This window comes from Dipodomys merriami, unplaced genomic scaffold, assembly GCF_024711535.1.
Source record: "Dipodomys merriami isolate MVZ:Mamm:240054 unplaced genomic scaffold, mDipMer1.0.p SCAF_57, whole genome shotgun sequence".
NCBI classification, from domain to species: domain Eukaryota; kingdom Metazoa; phylum Chordata; class Mammalia; order Rodentia; family Heteromyidae; genus Dipodomys; species Dipodomys merriami.
In genome coordinates this window covers 3837658-3853878 of record NW_027206146.1, presented here as the reverse complement: position 1 = coordinate 3853878, position 16221 = coordinate 3837658, and the positions used below count along the sequence as shown (strand labels likewise).

The window sequence follows — 16221 nt, the reverse complement described above, 5'->3', positions numbered from 1 at the left end:
TTTCACCCTGAACTTTCAGTTTTCAGTCTTGGCTGGTGATGTGTCATCTCTATGCAGTGTTGGTTTATAACTAGCCCTGGCCAGCTCTCCCTCCTGGCTGACAGGCACAGGGTAGAGCCGGGTCACTGCTTTACAGTTCAGACAGGTGTATACAGATCTGGAAAATACTGTCAGTTTTATGTTATATATCAATTGGCTTTGAGACAATGCTATGTGCTCATCAAAAACATGGATGATTTTCCCAGGGCAGGGGTGTGGCTCAGTGAACAGTAAGAGGACTTGAACAGTAGGAGGATGTGAATAATAGGAGGATGTGAACAGTAGAGCCTCCACAGGCAGCCTGGGTCCTTGGCCAGCTCTGCCACAGCAGGCAGCATGCCTAGGGGTCAGGACACTCAGTGTGAGTGTTTAGGACTAAGTCTCCTCACAGAAAAGGGCAGAGACCAAGGGTCCAGGACACTCCCCCCAGCACCCACTAAGACAGGAAGGCCGATTGTTTCTCCACCTTTATTTCTTTGTGAAAAGAGGGGAAAAAGGAATAAAATATAAACAGTACAGTTGACACAAAGAAACCACCGGGGTGGGGTTTGGGGGAGGGAAGGAGAGGGAGGTGGGAGGCAGGTGGGGATGGGGTTCCCCGCTCAGCAGCAAGAGGCAGTGATCCGGATGTTCCCATCTCTCCCTACAGGGCAGGAGTGGCGCCTTCCTCCTGGCTGCTGTCCATCCCACTGTGTGTCCCTCAGCCTTTGGGAGGGGGCCGGGCGATGTCTCCCCAGGCTGCTCAGGGAATGTGAGTGGGTCCAGGTCGGGTATCAGGCCATGAAAAGGGAGGGCTGTCAGCGACTCACTGGCTCCATGAGGGAGGATCTCAGGGAATGCTGAGCAGAGGGTGGGCTGAAGGCTGGGCACTGGAGGCCCAAGCACTGGCTCTTCTTCCAGCATCAGGCAAGAGACAAAACTGAAGGAACAGAAATGGCTTGGCAAAGAAGCCCAGCCTGGCGGTCTTGCGCCCTTGCCCAGGCCCCACCACCCTCTCCCTATCCACCTGCATATCTGCCCCCCAGCCCCTGCCTGGGCACTACCACCCTCTGTCCCTCCTGTACCCTGCCTGGGCACCACCAACCCTCCCACCTGCCACCGCCCCCCACCCCCAGCCCGCACCAGTCAAGGCCTCCTGGGCACAGTACTTGACGTCCACATCCTGATCGTGGGTCAGCTTCTCCAGGACTGGCTTGTCCTCGCTCTGCAGTGTGCTGGAAACAGAGGGGAAAGGGCTGAAACATGAAGCAGATGGGGGCCCACAGCTGGGAACTCAGTTCAGGTCTGGACGATCCCTGCCGAATTACAACTTTCATCTCCAGTTGGCTAGCGATGCTAAGCCACCCCTCAGCTCCTTTCCCTTCACACCCACCTCCCCATAAGGCTCGCCACTGCCACTGCCGACTCTTCAGTCTACAGTGAAGCCAACACTGGCAGGAAGCAGCAGGGAGCAGTGGCAGCTGAACACAGTGGTGCACATCTGGAATCCAAGCCACTGAGGAAGCCCTAGCAATAGCTGGGCGTGGTGGCACCCATTATCCTAGCGGTGTGAGCAGCATGCACAGACCAGGCAGCCTGGGCCACACATGCACTCTGTGAAATATAACCAAGGCAAAAAGGGCTGGGGCATGGCTCAAGTGGCAGAATGCTTGCCTAGCGAGGTCAACCCTCAGTATCACCACAAAGGAAGAAACAGTGTAGCTGGAGAGGAGCATAAGAACAGCGAGTCCCAGCTCACCTGTTGTCAAGGATGGGCCCGATCTTCTGCAGGGACTAGGCCACATTGAAGGGGACCTTGGCAACAGGGTCTCCTGCCATGCACATGATAGAGGGCAGTATGTACTTGGTGGTGATGTCCTGCGCACACACCTCTGACAGAACCTGGCCAAGCACGTGCACAAGATCAGTACAGTCAGTGACTGGCACCTGGGCCCGGGTGGCGAGGCTGAGCAAAACCTCTCTGGGATCCGAAGGTTGCACACAACTGACACCACCTCCCCGCGAATATCATTTACAATGAGCTCAACTCTGAAGATGCAGCCAATGGTGTATCTCACACCAGCTCACCCACGCCCAGGCCAAGGGTGTCAGAGACCAGGAGTCCGCCCAGCTCCAGATGTGTACCACTGGCCTTGGCCTCTGGCTTTTCCACTCCCAAGCTTGGTGTCATGGCAGGGCTGTGCATGTCACTCCCCTGGCAAGCCAGCTCCTGGGTACAGGTGGCACGTGGGCCACACTCACGTTTATGCAGAAGATGGTGTTCATGCAGTACAGGTAGTTGGGGTCTCCAGACATATCCAGCACCTTGGGTATGATGGTGGCATGTGCTGACTCCTTCCTGAACTTCTCCACCAGCTTCTTGAGGTTGCTGGTGGCTGCCTCACGGATGGCATAGACTGCAAGGGGGACAGGAAGGCCATAGGGGAGTTTTAGAGTGGGTCATGGCTCAAAGCCAGACTTTCCCAGGGTTCAAATATCAGGGGGCAGGGCACAGACAGAACAGTGGTGTGGCCCCGCCCACTGGCTGCCAACTCCTTCTGGCAGGACTCACCATGGTCCACCAGCATGCCATGCATAACGAGGGGAGTTTCTCATCAAAGAGTTCAACTCCCTGCCAGAGGAGAGAGGTGATCAGTACTCCAAGGGTGAGGGAGACCAGCTACCCTCCTCTCCCCTCCCCACCGTACCCAGCATGCCCTGGATCACGCACCAGCTGCCCAGCCAGCAGGGGCATGTACTCGATGATGGCCAGCCGCACCCGCCATTTGGCATCCTCGCCTAGATCCACGATGGCGGGCAGCAGTGACTAGGACAGCTGCCCGATGTGGATCACCTCGTTCACATAGTCCAGGTTAGAGATGATGTTCAGCTGCACCTCTGGGCACTGCAGAGGATGGGGCTCCAGTGATCCCTGGCGCAAGGCAGCTCAGAATGAGGGAAGGGGAGTGCCACCCCACAGCAGCACCCTACGGACCTGCCCTCTCCCCAGGGCCACTGCCCAGCCCCAACCTGGCCCCAGGGACACAGTGACAAGGCCACATACAGAGCCCCACTTCTCATTAAGTGACGGAGGCTTGGGCATCATATGACACCTGCAGTCATTCTGAGAGAACTTGCAGGAATCATGAGGAAAAATAACACAGTGGGAGAAGAAAGGTGAGCCCCAGCTTTGCCCAGGACAGCTGTGTCAGGACCCAATTGAGTCTTGAGCCAGAAGGGAGGAGTCATGGTACTTGGCCCACCAGTACTGAGACTTGCCCCTTTCATTCCTGTCCCCTCAACTCCCTCCACTGACATGAGCCCCCACAAGAGCACAGCTCTGCCTCCAGGGCAAGCCTCATCCATGCCATGCCCCCACTATCCAGCAGGGCCGGGGCAAACACAGCAGGTGCTCCATGACAGAAAGAGTTTGAACTGCTTCTGCCTCCCAGATCGTGAGCTCTGATCAACCCCACACGTGCATGCTTACCCATCACACATCGACTCATCACTCAGCTCAGAAGCCCCGCTGGACTCCATGATAGCCATCAATCACCTTGGCAGTGGGATACGGGAGGGGACATTTACCTAGTCCTTCAGCTGGGCCAGAAAGAGGAGCAGGAGGTGCTGGAGAGCGTGGTCTTTGCCCAGGATGGGTGAGAGGCCCATGATGACCGAGGCCCGGGCTGACTTCACATATTGGTTGGCATATGACACCAGTTCCTGGGAGGGAGGCCCAGGGGGACCGACCTCAGCCTGTGCACATGACTGGCAGGGGGCATGGGGATGTTCGGCAGGATCCATGCCTCCATCGACTTGGCTGCAGCCTGTGACCCAGGTGCCTGTGGCATTTCCACAGCCTGTTCTGTGCCCTCTTTCCTGCCCAGCTGACTCCCTCTGCCAAACCAGTTACCTTTATGCACAGCAAGATCTGGGTCATGATCATGATCTCCTGACAATCTGCAGAGAGGTTCTCGCAGAACTCTGGGGGCCAGGTTGGGGGATGAGATGGAGCCCGCTGCACCTCCACCCTGAGCCGTCCTCCTCAAGCATGGGTCACGGGCACCCAGCTTTCACCATGTGGGAGGCTGCAGCCCTCACCTCGGCCTCACAATCCTTCATCAGATTTTGGAAGTCGGGCACCAGGTCTGTCTTGGTGATCTCAGGCCCCACTGTTTTCTGGAGGTATAAACCCAGAACCAGGAAGAGGCGGGGTGTGTGGAACGAAAGGTGGTCTGGCCGCCTCTCTCAGCTATTGAGGCCAAAATCCAGGCAGATACAGTGCAGGTGTGGAGACTAGGCAGGCTGCTCTTCCCAGAGCCAGCCCTCGTCTCCAGCAGTGTGCGACAAAACCACAGACCTTAGTTCACATTATCCCAAGTGGGGCTTTCTGTGACCTGATCCACAAACATGCCAGTGATGCAGAGTCTCCCGCTTTTACATTTGTACTAAAATATAGTGGGCTGAGTCCCTAAATGGACAAAGGAGCTAAGAGAAACTCCTCAGAAGAGGGAAGAATGGCAAAGAAACACATGAGGAAATGCTCATCATCTCTGGGCATGAAGGAATTATAAATCACAACAATCCTGAGATTCCATCTTAATCCAGTTAGATTGGCCAGCATTGTGAATTCGAACAAATGCTGGCAGGGGTATGGAGAAAAGGAGCGCTACTGTGCAGCTCGTAGGAATGTCAACCAGTAGACCCATTCAGCACATCAGTCTGCAGGTTCCTCCAAATACTAAACACAGACCTTCCCTCCCACCCACCCCTGTGCATCTACACTGAGCATCATGACAAGGACACCTGCACACCCATGTTCACTGCCACACTATTCACAATAGCCAAGATATGGAAACAGCCCAGATGCCCCACAGGAGATGAGTGGACCCACAAAATGTAGACAATGCTACTTTACACAGTCATTAGAAAGAATTAAATAATGTCATTTGCAAGGAAATTGATGGAACTAGAACAAATCATGAGAAGTGAGGTAAGTCAAGACTGGAGATAAATGGTGCACGTTCTCTCTGATATAAGGAAGTTATATCTAAAATGCACTGGGATATGACAAATGCCACAGGATTCCAGAGACTCACACACAGTGAGACCAAAGGAGTAGTCTTAGGAGAGAATCACAAAGGCCCAATGCCTAAGTGTCTCTTCATATTTATATAAAATATTACACATACTGAAACAAATCCCAAGATATGGAAACAAAATACATATATATTTTTTCGGTTTAGCTTTTGATACTTCTGTGTTCTTTATTTGATAAAGAGTCTGTTCTCATGTTATCTCTGGGAGGGTGCAGGGGGGGGAAGGATAGAAAAAAAAGTGCATCCATGGAGCTCACAGGACACTGATGAAAGTGAACTGCACAACTCGTGGGTAGAGATGGGAGGGAGAGGCTGGGAGGGAATGAGAGAACAGCAGACACTCACTGTACAAAAGGAAATGTCCTCATTCTCTGACTCATGCATGCCATTGTAATCCCTCTGTACATCCCCTCTATAATAACAGTTCACATGTATAAAATGGACCGTGCACAGCAGCTCACACCTACAATCTAGCTAGATATATAGGAGGCAGAGTTAGGAGAATTGTAGTCCAAGGTTAGTCTAGGCAAAGGTGGAGATCCTAGCTGAAAAATAAATCCAAAGGGTAGGCTGTGCCTCAAGAAGGGGGGCACCTGCCCAGCGAGCACAAGACACCAGTTCACAGCACCAGTTGCCAGTATGAACACACGTCTGGACGAATGTGTGCCTAGTGACTCTGCCTTTTCTTGTTTGCCAGAGATGCCTTACACTTGCTCCTGACCACCGCTTGCTCCTGACCACCACCAGAGCCGATGGGTCCACACTAAGGGCACACACAAGGGTAGCCCTCCAAGGTCCTCATGCTCTTTTACCAGTGTAACTGGTATGGAGTGCTGGTGGGCAGCCCTGTTTCTATCTCAGCACCTTGTCTGTCTGCAACTTCCACTCCTGGGTAGGACGAGTCTCCCTTGGAGCCCAGGATAGAGAGCTTCACTTTCCCACCTTTCCAGGTCCTTGCAATATACAAAGCAGGGTGAGTGACAGCTTTCCAGTGTGAATGTGCGCCCCTGACCCTGAAAAGATCCAGCCCTGGCTTCTCTGCCCATGGACGTCAGGCTGCCCACTCCCGTGCAGGACATACACGAATCCCTCTTCCCTTCAGCCCTGGCCCTGCCTGTGCACTGCAGGCCTCACACACCTCAGTGAACTTGTCGGCCACCATGTAATGGACATGCCATGACCTGTCCTCGGTTGGCTGGCGCAGTGTGGGCATCACCAAGGCCCCCAGGTCCTCCTGGGGCAGGAGCTGGGCAATGTTCACACACACCACTGCCAGCAGCTGGTGAGCAAAAGGGGTGCTGAGTGTCAATGGGACATAATGGCAGAGGGCCCAGTGGTAGAATGAGGGAGGGGAAAAGGGGGGAGGAGGAAGGGTGGAGTAGGGTCCAACCTGTTCTTCAGAGGCTAGGTTGGAGAACATGGGGATGATCTCACTCTTGACATTGTCTAGCTCTAGGACCTTGGGGAACTCCCCCAGATTAGAAGCTGTGGCCAACCGCACCATGGGGGTGTCATATGAACAGAGATTTCTGAAATACCTGGGGATCTAGAGTGGCACTGGGCTGGAAGAACTCATGGAGCCAGGAGAGATCAGAGGGCGTGGACCCTTGGGTGCCATGGTTGTTGCCCAGGACATAGGAGGCTTCACTCAGGATAGGAGGAAGAGTGGATGGGGGCCTTCTGCCAGGGCAGCTCAAGGGAGCAGCAGGTAGGGTTACTGTGCATTCACATTTACATGGGAGGGGGAGCTGACTGCCACTGAGGCCCAGCAGGTGAGCTGACCCGAGGGGACAGGACAGGGGCAGTTGGCCAGGCGGTGGCAAGGGAGCCCCGGACTCACTGGTAGAGCTCTCCTTTCACAGCGCTGGACACTCACAGGTAGCAGACGGAGAAGAGGCTGCAGGCCAATGTGTGGGAGGTGAACCAGTCGCCTCCCACCAGCTGTTTCACCAGGGACAAAAAATGGGCTTCGAGGTCAGAGGACAAGTGCCCATGGGAGATGGACCGCAAGGACTCCACCGCCTTGTCCCGCACCATCGTCTCCTCCACTGTGGCCAGCGACTCCAGTGGGGGCTGCAGGGGTGGGGGAGGGTTGGGTGGCACTTATGCTCTGCTCAGCCCTCCCGCTCTGAGGCCATCCCCCTGGACAGCACCCCACCCCCCTAGCAACCCTGCTCCATGGTTCCTGTTTCTGCTCTGGGGATGGGAGCGAGGACCCTGCATGTCACTCACCAGCAGGCAGTGCACGTACTCTGGCTCCCCACCAGGCCGGTAAAGGTTCCCAGCTGCTCAGCCAGGGCTAGAAGGACCTCATCCTCAGTGTAGATGGTGTCTGTAGGGGCAGGGCATTCCCATCACAGCCCACCCTGTGACCCCGGCACCCTGGGATCCCGGTCCCAAGATGCACAACTTGCTGTCAGTACCCACAGTTTTCCCATATGGCCAGCACAGAGAACAAGATAGGAACTTGGGATGGGTGGGGCAGCACTAAGTGACAGGGCCACTCTACACCCCTCAGGGAGGGGAGACAGAGTCCCATCCTGTGCAACACTGTGGCAAGCAGATTTCCTGTTCAGGTACAGCTTACACTCTCAGCACTGTTCTCTGCCAAAAATCCTTTTCTCTCTGTTCAGACTCGGTTCAGCTACTGCCTCCTGGAGACTTTGCAGGCTGTCCCCTCCCCCTAGCCTGCCCCCAACCATCAGCCCCTGTATCTGGTTTCCACCCAAAGACAGTGCCAAGCCGAGCCACAGTCTCAGGTCTCAGGGCTGGGCAGGGCAGGCCAGGACACCAGCGATCTCTGGGGTTCTTCCTTTCTGACCTAGGACTCACCACAAGAAGCACAGCACCCAGGGCTCAGAGCACCACCTCCAGAACCCTGACACTACACTGCTGTCCTTTAAGATGCCAGCCTGGCATTTTGCTCTAGCCCACAATCATGCTGCAGTAATCACTTACAAAACCAATCCTGCATGTTCTGCTGGCGTGAGGCTGAGGCTTCTGCTTTTCTGTCTGGACAGCACCACATTTTCCCAAAGGACATGGCACCTGCCACATGCAACTGGAGAGGCTCCCAGGCAGTAAGTCCAAAGAAGGGACCTAACGTCCCTTGGAGCTCTGAGCCCATTGTGTCTAGATACCTGGCAGCTCTTGGTCTGAAGCTTCCACATTCCCCCCATCCCAACTGCCAATTCTTTCCTCCCATGCAGGCAGAACATTGTCTGATGAGACTGTCCTCCCAGCTGACACTTAGGTGTTAAACAGACTAAATGTTCTCCATGTCTCTAGTACGAGTCACACGACTGTGTCTACCTGGCAGAGCCTGAAGCAGTTCTCAGGCTGGGAGTCTCACTGCGGGTCTGCGGCTGCCTTCCAGCAGACTTTCCAGAGGACATCCTGCCTCCACATTTCTCTTCCTCAGCCTTCCCCTCAACACTGTCCTGCAGTACATAAAGCTTGTCTACCTGCCCCTCAGCCTCTGTATCCCATCATCCAGGGCCTCTGCCATGGGCTTCTCTTATTAAGCAGAAGCCATCTCCAGGCATCCCCACTGCACTGTGCCCCAAAAGTCCCCACCTGTAAGGAAGGGGAGGAGTTCACTTCACGTCCTTTCCACTCTTAGGGCCAAGGCGATGGTGGACAGCTTCTTGATGCTGTTGAGGTGAATCTGAGGAGAGAACAAGAAGGGAGAATGTCAGTAATCCCAGACTCAAGAGAGCTCCACAGTGCTGGGAACAGACGATCAGCACACCCACCATGCCCTCCTCTTACCTGGAGCTCACAGTTCAATAGAAACAGTGCACTTTCTGAGTTCACGTAAGATCAGACACGCTGCCCACCACTGGCTACTACACCACATACTCCACTTAGTAGCAGCCGCTGCCTAGCATGCATGCATGCATGCTCTGGGCCAGGCCCTAGACAACGCACACACACCTGCGACCTCACTGAATTCTCAAAGCAATTGTACAAGGTGCTAAGCTGGCTCACAGCGTCAATCCTGTAAGGCACAGCACAGGGCAGAACCTCTGGCCAGCTCACAGAAGTAAGAGGATGGCTGGTGGAGCAGGCATTTAAACACAAGACTTGTGGCTAATGGTGATGATGAGAGAACAAACAATAGCATAGTATTACTACAAAAACAAAAGTCAGTTATGCTGATGCACACCTGTAATCCCACTACTCAGTGGACTGATGTGGAAGATTCTTGACTTCAAAACCAGCCTGAGGTACATAGTAAAATCTTTTCTCAAAATAACAATGACAACAGAGGGTCAACCTCAGCCATGTTGTGGGCAACACCATGGGTGAACGGGAACCTGAGACTGTACAAGTGGTTCTGGGCCCACTGTTTCTGGCTCATTAACTCCCTCTGGAATGCAGGCCATAGAACCTGAGCTTTGTTTCAGAAGAGGGCTATGGTAACTACTGTGCCCAGTGTTTATATCTCAGAGCCATCGCAGCAGAATCCTGACCAGTGTCTGATGGTACATCCCAAGACCCGTTACGGATTGGGTTCAGCCCCACGTGACAACAGGAGGGCCACAGGGTGCAGGTGGATGTGGGGAATAGCAAAGATGGCCCTGAGAGGAAGTTGAGTGGGCAGAGCTGGATTTGTTCAGGTTTAGTGTGTAAACATCTCATGGAAGCTTAGGTGCATGATAAGGTGTGGCCTTTTGGTGATTGGTTGGTTCCATTTCCTCCCCTCCCACGCAGTCTTTTGCTTTAAAAGGGGATGCTCCCTGTTAATAAACGAGTTCCTGCTTGACTTGACTCCCCGCTGCGTCTGATTGTCTCCTGGGCTAAGGGAGGCTGGGGAACGGGCAAGCGGCTGCACTTACCCCTCCTCGGACCCCGTCCGTCCAAAGACGAAGACCCAACAGGCGGAGCCGCTGCTAGGCCCCCAGCCTGGCCCTGTCAGCACCCTGTCACACCCTTTCTGCTTGATCACACTTTGACACAGTCTTCCCCATCCAATGAAGTCTGCATAAAAAAAGAACAAAACGAGAGGTTTTGGAGAGCTTCCAGAGAGGTGAAGGTGTGAGGGTTTGTGGAGTGTAGGGAGTGTAGACAAGAAACTCGGCTCCCGGGGCCTTGCCATACACATCTTTTCAGTAGCATCCTTTATGGTGAACCCGTGAGGATTTGTCCCCGGTCCTGATTCCTTTGAGCTGATCAGCCCTACATGGGGGCAGGTTCAGAAACAAGGCAAGCAACCTGGGCCTTCAAATCCGCAGCAGGGGAATTAGGGTGAGAAGTGAACCAAATTAGAAGGGCCGGGCTGTGTCTGCTGTTGCATAAGGAAATGCTCTGGTGGTAGAGCACCACCCAATGAGCAAAAGCATCAGATACCCATCAGCCCCACAGTCTGGGAACAGAGGCAGGGGTTGGCTGAAGATACATCCATAAGCCCAAGAAAATCAAGAACCATAACTGGGCCTGAAGTGAGGAGAGGAGCTCAGAGTGGACTCCCATAGAAGCTGTGAATGTAAGCCACTGGGTGAGGCTATTTCCCAGCAGCCCCAGAGAACAGGGGCATCAAATTCTCGTTGTGTGTTCACATGAAGGGAGAAGCAGAAGTGAGACCCTCCCTCCCCTGAAGAAACCAGGCTGGGAGCAAGGGACACCTGCCTAGGCCAGTCTGTGTATACAGGGTCCTAACCCCAAAGCTCCGATTGCGACCACTGCAGTGGACTGCAAACCCTCCCCTGTGTGCTTCTCCTGCCTAGCTCCAGTGCATGGAAAAAAATGACATCACATGTGCTGAGTGCAGTGACATCACTGAGACCAGCTATCCCTGGTAGACCCAGAAGGCCTCCTCCCCCAGGGCATGGCAGACCAGGAAGCTGCACTGAGGTGAAGAGAAGGCCCCACACCCTGGGAAGGCGAAGAGTGACTGAGAGCTTCCCTGCAGATGAACCTCTCATCAAGGCATTATGCATCTCTTTAGGATCACAATGGAACTGATGAACAGTTAGGTAAATAATGCAGCTGGGCTTAGTGATGTGCACCTGAAATGCCAGCACTGAGGAGGCTGAGGCAAGAGGATACTAGGTTGAAGGCTAGCCTGGACCACACAGTTGAGACCCTGTCTTCAAAAGCAAAAAAGGGACTGGGAAAGTGGCTCAGTGATAGACTGTTTGCCTTGCATGCAGGAGGCCCTGGGTTCGATTCCTCAGCACCACATAAGCAGCAAAGGCTGGAAGTGGCACTGTGGCTCAAATGTTAGAGCCATAGCCTTGAGTTGAAGAGTTGAAGGACAGTGTCCAGGCCAAGTTCAAGCCCCATTACCGACCAAAAAAAAAAGAATAGATAATGAGGGGCTGGGAAGGTAGCTCAGTGGTAGACTGATTGTCTTGTATGCATGATGACCAGAGTTCAAATCCTCAGCATCACCTAAGCAGAAAAAGCCAGAAGTAGTGGTGTGGCTCTAGTTGTATAATGTTAGCCTTGAGCTGAAGTGCTGAAGAACATCACTCTGTCCCAGAGTTTTGGCCCCACAACGGACAGAAAAAAAACAACAACAGAAAATGAAATATGTAGGCATATTCTCAAGAATATGTAGGTCCTTGAACACCATATGTACTGTGGCACTATTCACCACAGCCAAGAAACAACCCAGAAGCTCCATGGTGTCTGCAGAGAAATGAGTGAAACTGAACATGGTCATGTGGAGCAAAGTCAGCCAGTTTTAGAGCACTGGAGTCAGAGGCCCAACTGTGGATGAATGCATAAAGAAGATGTAGCCTGGTCAGTCAGTGCTGGAGTCCCTGGCCGGGGGCGTGATCTTGAGATACCACCCCTCCGGGTGCCTCTGAGGACCTTTCATCAGGATTTTTCAGTCTGAGGCACAGTTCATTGTCCAGGATGATGAACGCTGACATGGATGTTGATGCTGAAAATCAGATGGAACTGGAGGAAAAAGCACGACATTAATCAAGTGTTGGAACTCCAACACACACTTGAAGATCTCTCAGCAAGAGTAGATGCAGTTAAGGAAGAAATCCTGAAGCTAAAATCAGGAGACCCAGTTTTTGGACAATATATAGAAAACCTCATGTCTGCTTCTAGTGTTTTCCAAACAACTGACATAAAAGGCAAAAGAATGTAAGGGATTGAGTTTCCTTCTCATTTAGGGAATTGCTGCTTCCCTCTCCCTCTCTCTCTCCCTTTCCTTCTCTCCATCCCTTCCCCCACCCTCCTTCTCTCTCCCCTTTAAAACCTGGGAAGATTCCAAAAGTTACAGTACCTTTGTTTGTGGCTTCATTGAATGTTTATGAAAATAATTTCAAATCTAGGCAAAATTAACTACTTAACAGGGGACTTTCATGAGTCTGGGTATTATGTTAGTCTAAGAAAATGTGCAGATGTGTTGTAGAGACTTTATAATTAGAATTGCATATATTTATGAAACTTGAAAATGAATGTTTTATTGAATTTGCTTTGATATATGGGCTTAGTCTTTTATTACACGCTTCCTTAGTAAGATATACAAGAAAATAACCATGTTGTTAAAATGTGACCAAAATCATGTACTGAATGCACAGCTGTATGTATGTACCTGTTCACCATTGTGTGCCTCTCCTCCATCTGCCTCATCCTCCCCATTTACCTTCTCTTAAGTCAAGATAGTTTCACATTTGTAAAAGTGCTTTGAGTAGTAATCACCCGAAAGTAATCTGATCTGTAAGTCCTGAAGTTAACCAAAACCTTGCCTAAAGTTTGTCAGTTGTACTTTCTAATAATAAGATAGGAGTGATGGTTTCTCTTTAACCATTTGAAAACAGATTTGGGCTATAAAGAGGATTTTAAGTTGAAACTAAATAATCAAATTGAGATCTGTTTAAAAACAAAAAACCAACTTGCTTTTGCACCAAATAACCCACTTGCTATCTGAAAAGATAAGAATTTTGGTTATGGGCTGTGAAGGTGGCTCAGTGGTAGAGTGCTTGCCTTGCATGTATGAGGCCCTGGGTTCGATTCCTCAGCACCACATAAGCAAAAAGGAAAAAGCTGGAAGTGGTGCTATGGCTCAAGTTGTAAAGCGTTAGCCTTGAGCTGAAGAGCGGAGGGACAGTGCCCAGGCCTAGAGTTCAGGTCCAACGACCAGAACCCCTCCTCAAAAAAAAAAAGAATTTTGGTTATGTATCGATTAGAAGTAGAAAGTCTGGGAGGAATACATATAAATAGGTAATAAATAATGTGATAAATGTAGCAGCCAACTCCACATGTTTTCACTCCAGATTTGTATTGTCTCTGGCACAGAACAGATCTTCCAGTGAATATATATATATATATATATATATATGAAAATGGGTTAAGTTTGACTGATCTTACATACAACACATGCTATGCTATTCCAACTCTAGGGTTTGGTTGCAAGGTTTATTTGTTTTACCTAGTCAATTAACTGTTACCAAATTCCTTGAAGAGTATACTGGTATTACAATCATGAATGAGAGAATTTTATTTGTATAAGTGGTAAGCTCCGTATTTTTATCTCACTCTGTAAAGGCAAGTAATTGGTTGGTAGAATTTTAGGCATTCTCATAACAATTTCTTAAAATTTAGTTCATAGATTCCATTTGGTAAAGGAATCAATATCAGCGGTAATATTAAGATATTATACTAGGAAACGAGATCCACTAATATAGCTTATGGTTATTAGATTTGAACTACTTTAATCATGGGATAATCTTATGTGTTAGTGTAAGATTTCATAAATGACTTTAACTATATAAAGATGTAATAGTCATACTGCAAACATCCCTTTTGCATCCCTTTTTTGACCTAATTTTACAAATATTTAAAATCATGTTGCATTTCTGCTTTGCTGTTTAAGAAAAAGATGTTTCACACATGCACAAAAGATGTAGCCTATTTTCATCACAAAGTATGAATAGGCCAGGAACAAGAAGGAAATCCTGTCATTTGCTGCCACATGTGTAGAACTACAGATCGCTGTGGGAAATGCAAGAAGTCAGACACAGAAAGACAAATACATGTTCTTGAAATAGACAAGAACAAGGCAGAGGAATTGTCAGCAAGACCAGTAGGGTCCAGGTGAGGAATGGAGTCACATGCAATGACGTAGACCAGAAACCCAGGTTGAGGAGTCACTGCTGATCCTCTCCTGAGCACAGTGACAAATTTCTGCTTCAAAATCACCACTGCTAACGATGAAAATGAGTAGGGAATTAGAGAATGAAGCTACCTCCTCAGAAACGACCAGGCATGAAAAGAGATCAACCTGCTTTCAGGAATATGCATGAAATGCTTACCTCTAATCTCCAAATGAGGTCTCTAGGGATGAAAACATTTTAAGAAAAAAATGGCCATTATTGCCAAAGATACTCCTGTACAGAAATGTCTCCTTCTATTTTCTTTCTTTCTTTTGTGCCAGTCCAGGGGTTTGAACTCTGGGCCTGGATGCTGTTGCTGAGCTCTGTTATTGCAGACACACACTCTACCACCAGAGAGTGGAGATAAGAATTCGAGATAAGAATCTCATGGGCTTTCTTCACCAGGCTGGCTTTGAACCTTGATTCTCTGATATGAGGCTCTTGAGATTCCATCAGTACAGGGTTCCATTTTTCTTTTCTAACAGCATATATGACGGCAAAACAAGAGGAGACTGAGATGAGGAAGGCTGGGAAGGTGGCTCAGGGGTAGAGTGCTTGCCTAGCATGCATGAAGCCCTGGGTTCAATTCCTCAGCAGCACACACATAGAAAAAGGCAGAAATGGTGCTGTGGCTCCAATGGTAGAGTGCTAGCCTTGAGCAAAAGCAGTTCAGGAACAGTGCCCAAACCCTGAGTTCAAGTCTCAGAACTGGAAAAAAAAAGGGAAGAGACACTTTGGGTAAGTATCTTTGGGGACACATGGCTTACACACCGCTGAGATGGTTTACAGTCATCTCGCTTCAGGCCTTAATGTCTCTTGCCAGCCTACTGGGATCCAGGAGAGGTAAGCAACTGCACCACTCCCCTGTCCCCTGGAGAAGCATCCACATGAAAGTGAAAAGTGTCTTGATAATTGTCACGTGGGGGAAAAGAAAAAGTTTACTGAGAACTTGGCTTGCCACCCCAGGTGAAGGGAAAATCACCACTCCCGCGGGAGATGACTACAGCTGCTGCCCACCTAGACCCCTATCTAAGGAGCCCTCTGATGCTCTGAAGTGCCCATGTGCATCTCAGAAATGACTCGCCCTGCCACGCACATCCTGAGAGAAGAGGCGAGCACTTGTGTTCACTGCCACTGGAAAGGCGCAGCCTGCAGGAGAGAGCCCAGGTTCCACTCTGGGTAAGGAATCACCTTAGGATCAGGGATTCTGCATTGATCCTGGATGCATAACAAAGCCACAGGAAAGGATAGGAATGGGCTAGGACAGTGAAAAAAACTGGGGTTCTAGGCCCCCCACTCCCAAGGTCTGTTGGTTCCTCACTTCTTCTTCCTAACAGAGTCTGTCCTGGTTTATGACAAGTGAGGAGGAATCCTGATTGTCCAATGGTTGGGGACGATGTGTTCACAGCAGCGACTCTAGAATGGCATTTGAACCTAAAATTGCCCCTCTTGTTCTGTGTCATCCACCTCTTCCTTCACCCGCACCATCCCCACCACAGACCTGGTTCATCTTCCTGGTATTTCTTCTGTGAAATATGGGCTCGGTGTTGAGGAAAGGGTGACACCTAGGACCCACGCCGCAGACAGTGTATTGAGGTATAAATGCATGTGACCCTGGGAATGTGTCACCCATGTTTCAAGTTTCTTCCTTTAGTTAGTCAGAGAGCTTGAACTTGAGTCTTGCCCATGTTCCTTGAACCCATTTTACTCAAGGCTAGGCCTCTACCACTTTGAGCCACAGGTCTACTTCTGGTTTGCTGGTATTGAACTGGAGAGAAGAGTCTCACAGACTTTCCTTCTCTGGGCTGGCTTTGAAATGGGAATTCAAGGTCTCAGCCCCTGAGTAGCTAGGATTACAGGCTTGAACCACTAGAGCCTTGCTTGTTAGGAATCTTAGATCTGATTCTACAGAGGAGAAATATAGCCATCTTCATCTCAGAACCTGACTCACCTTCCTTTAATGCCATTTCTCCAGGCTCACC

At 50.6% G+C, this 16221-nt stretch overlaps 1 pseudogene; it reads right to left on the bottom strand.

The window, feature by feature from the left end:
• Positions 1-739: 739 nt before the first annotated feature.
• On the bottom strand, positions 740-16206 carry LOC138812442 (serine/threonine-protein phosphatase 2A 65 kDa regulatory subunit A alpha isoform-like; annotated as a pseudogene).
• Between the last annotated feature and the right edge of the window lie 15 nt (positions 16207-16221).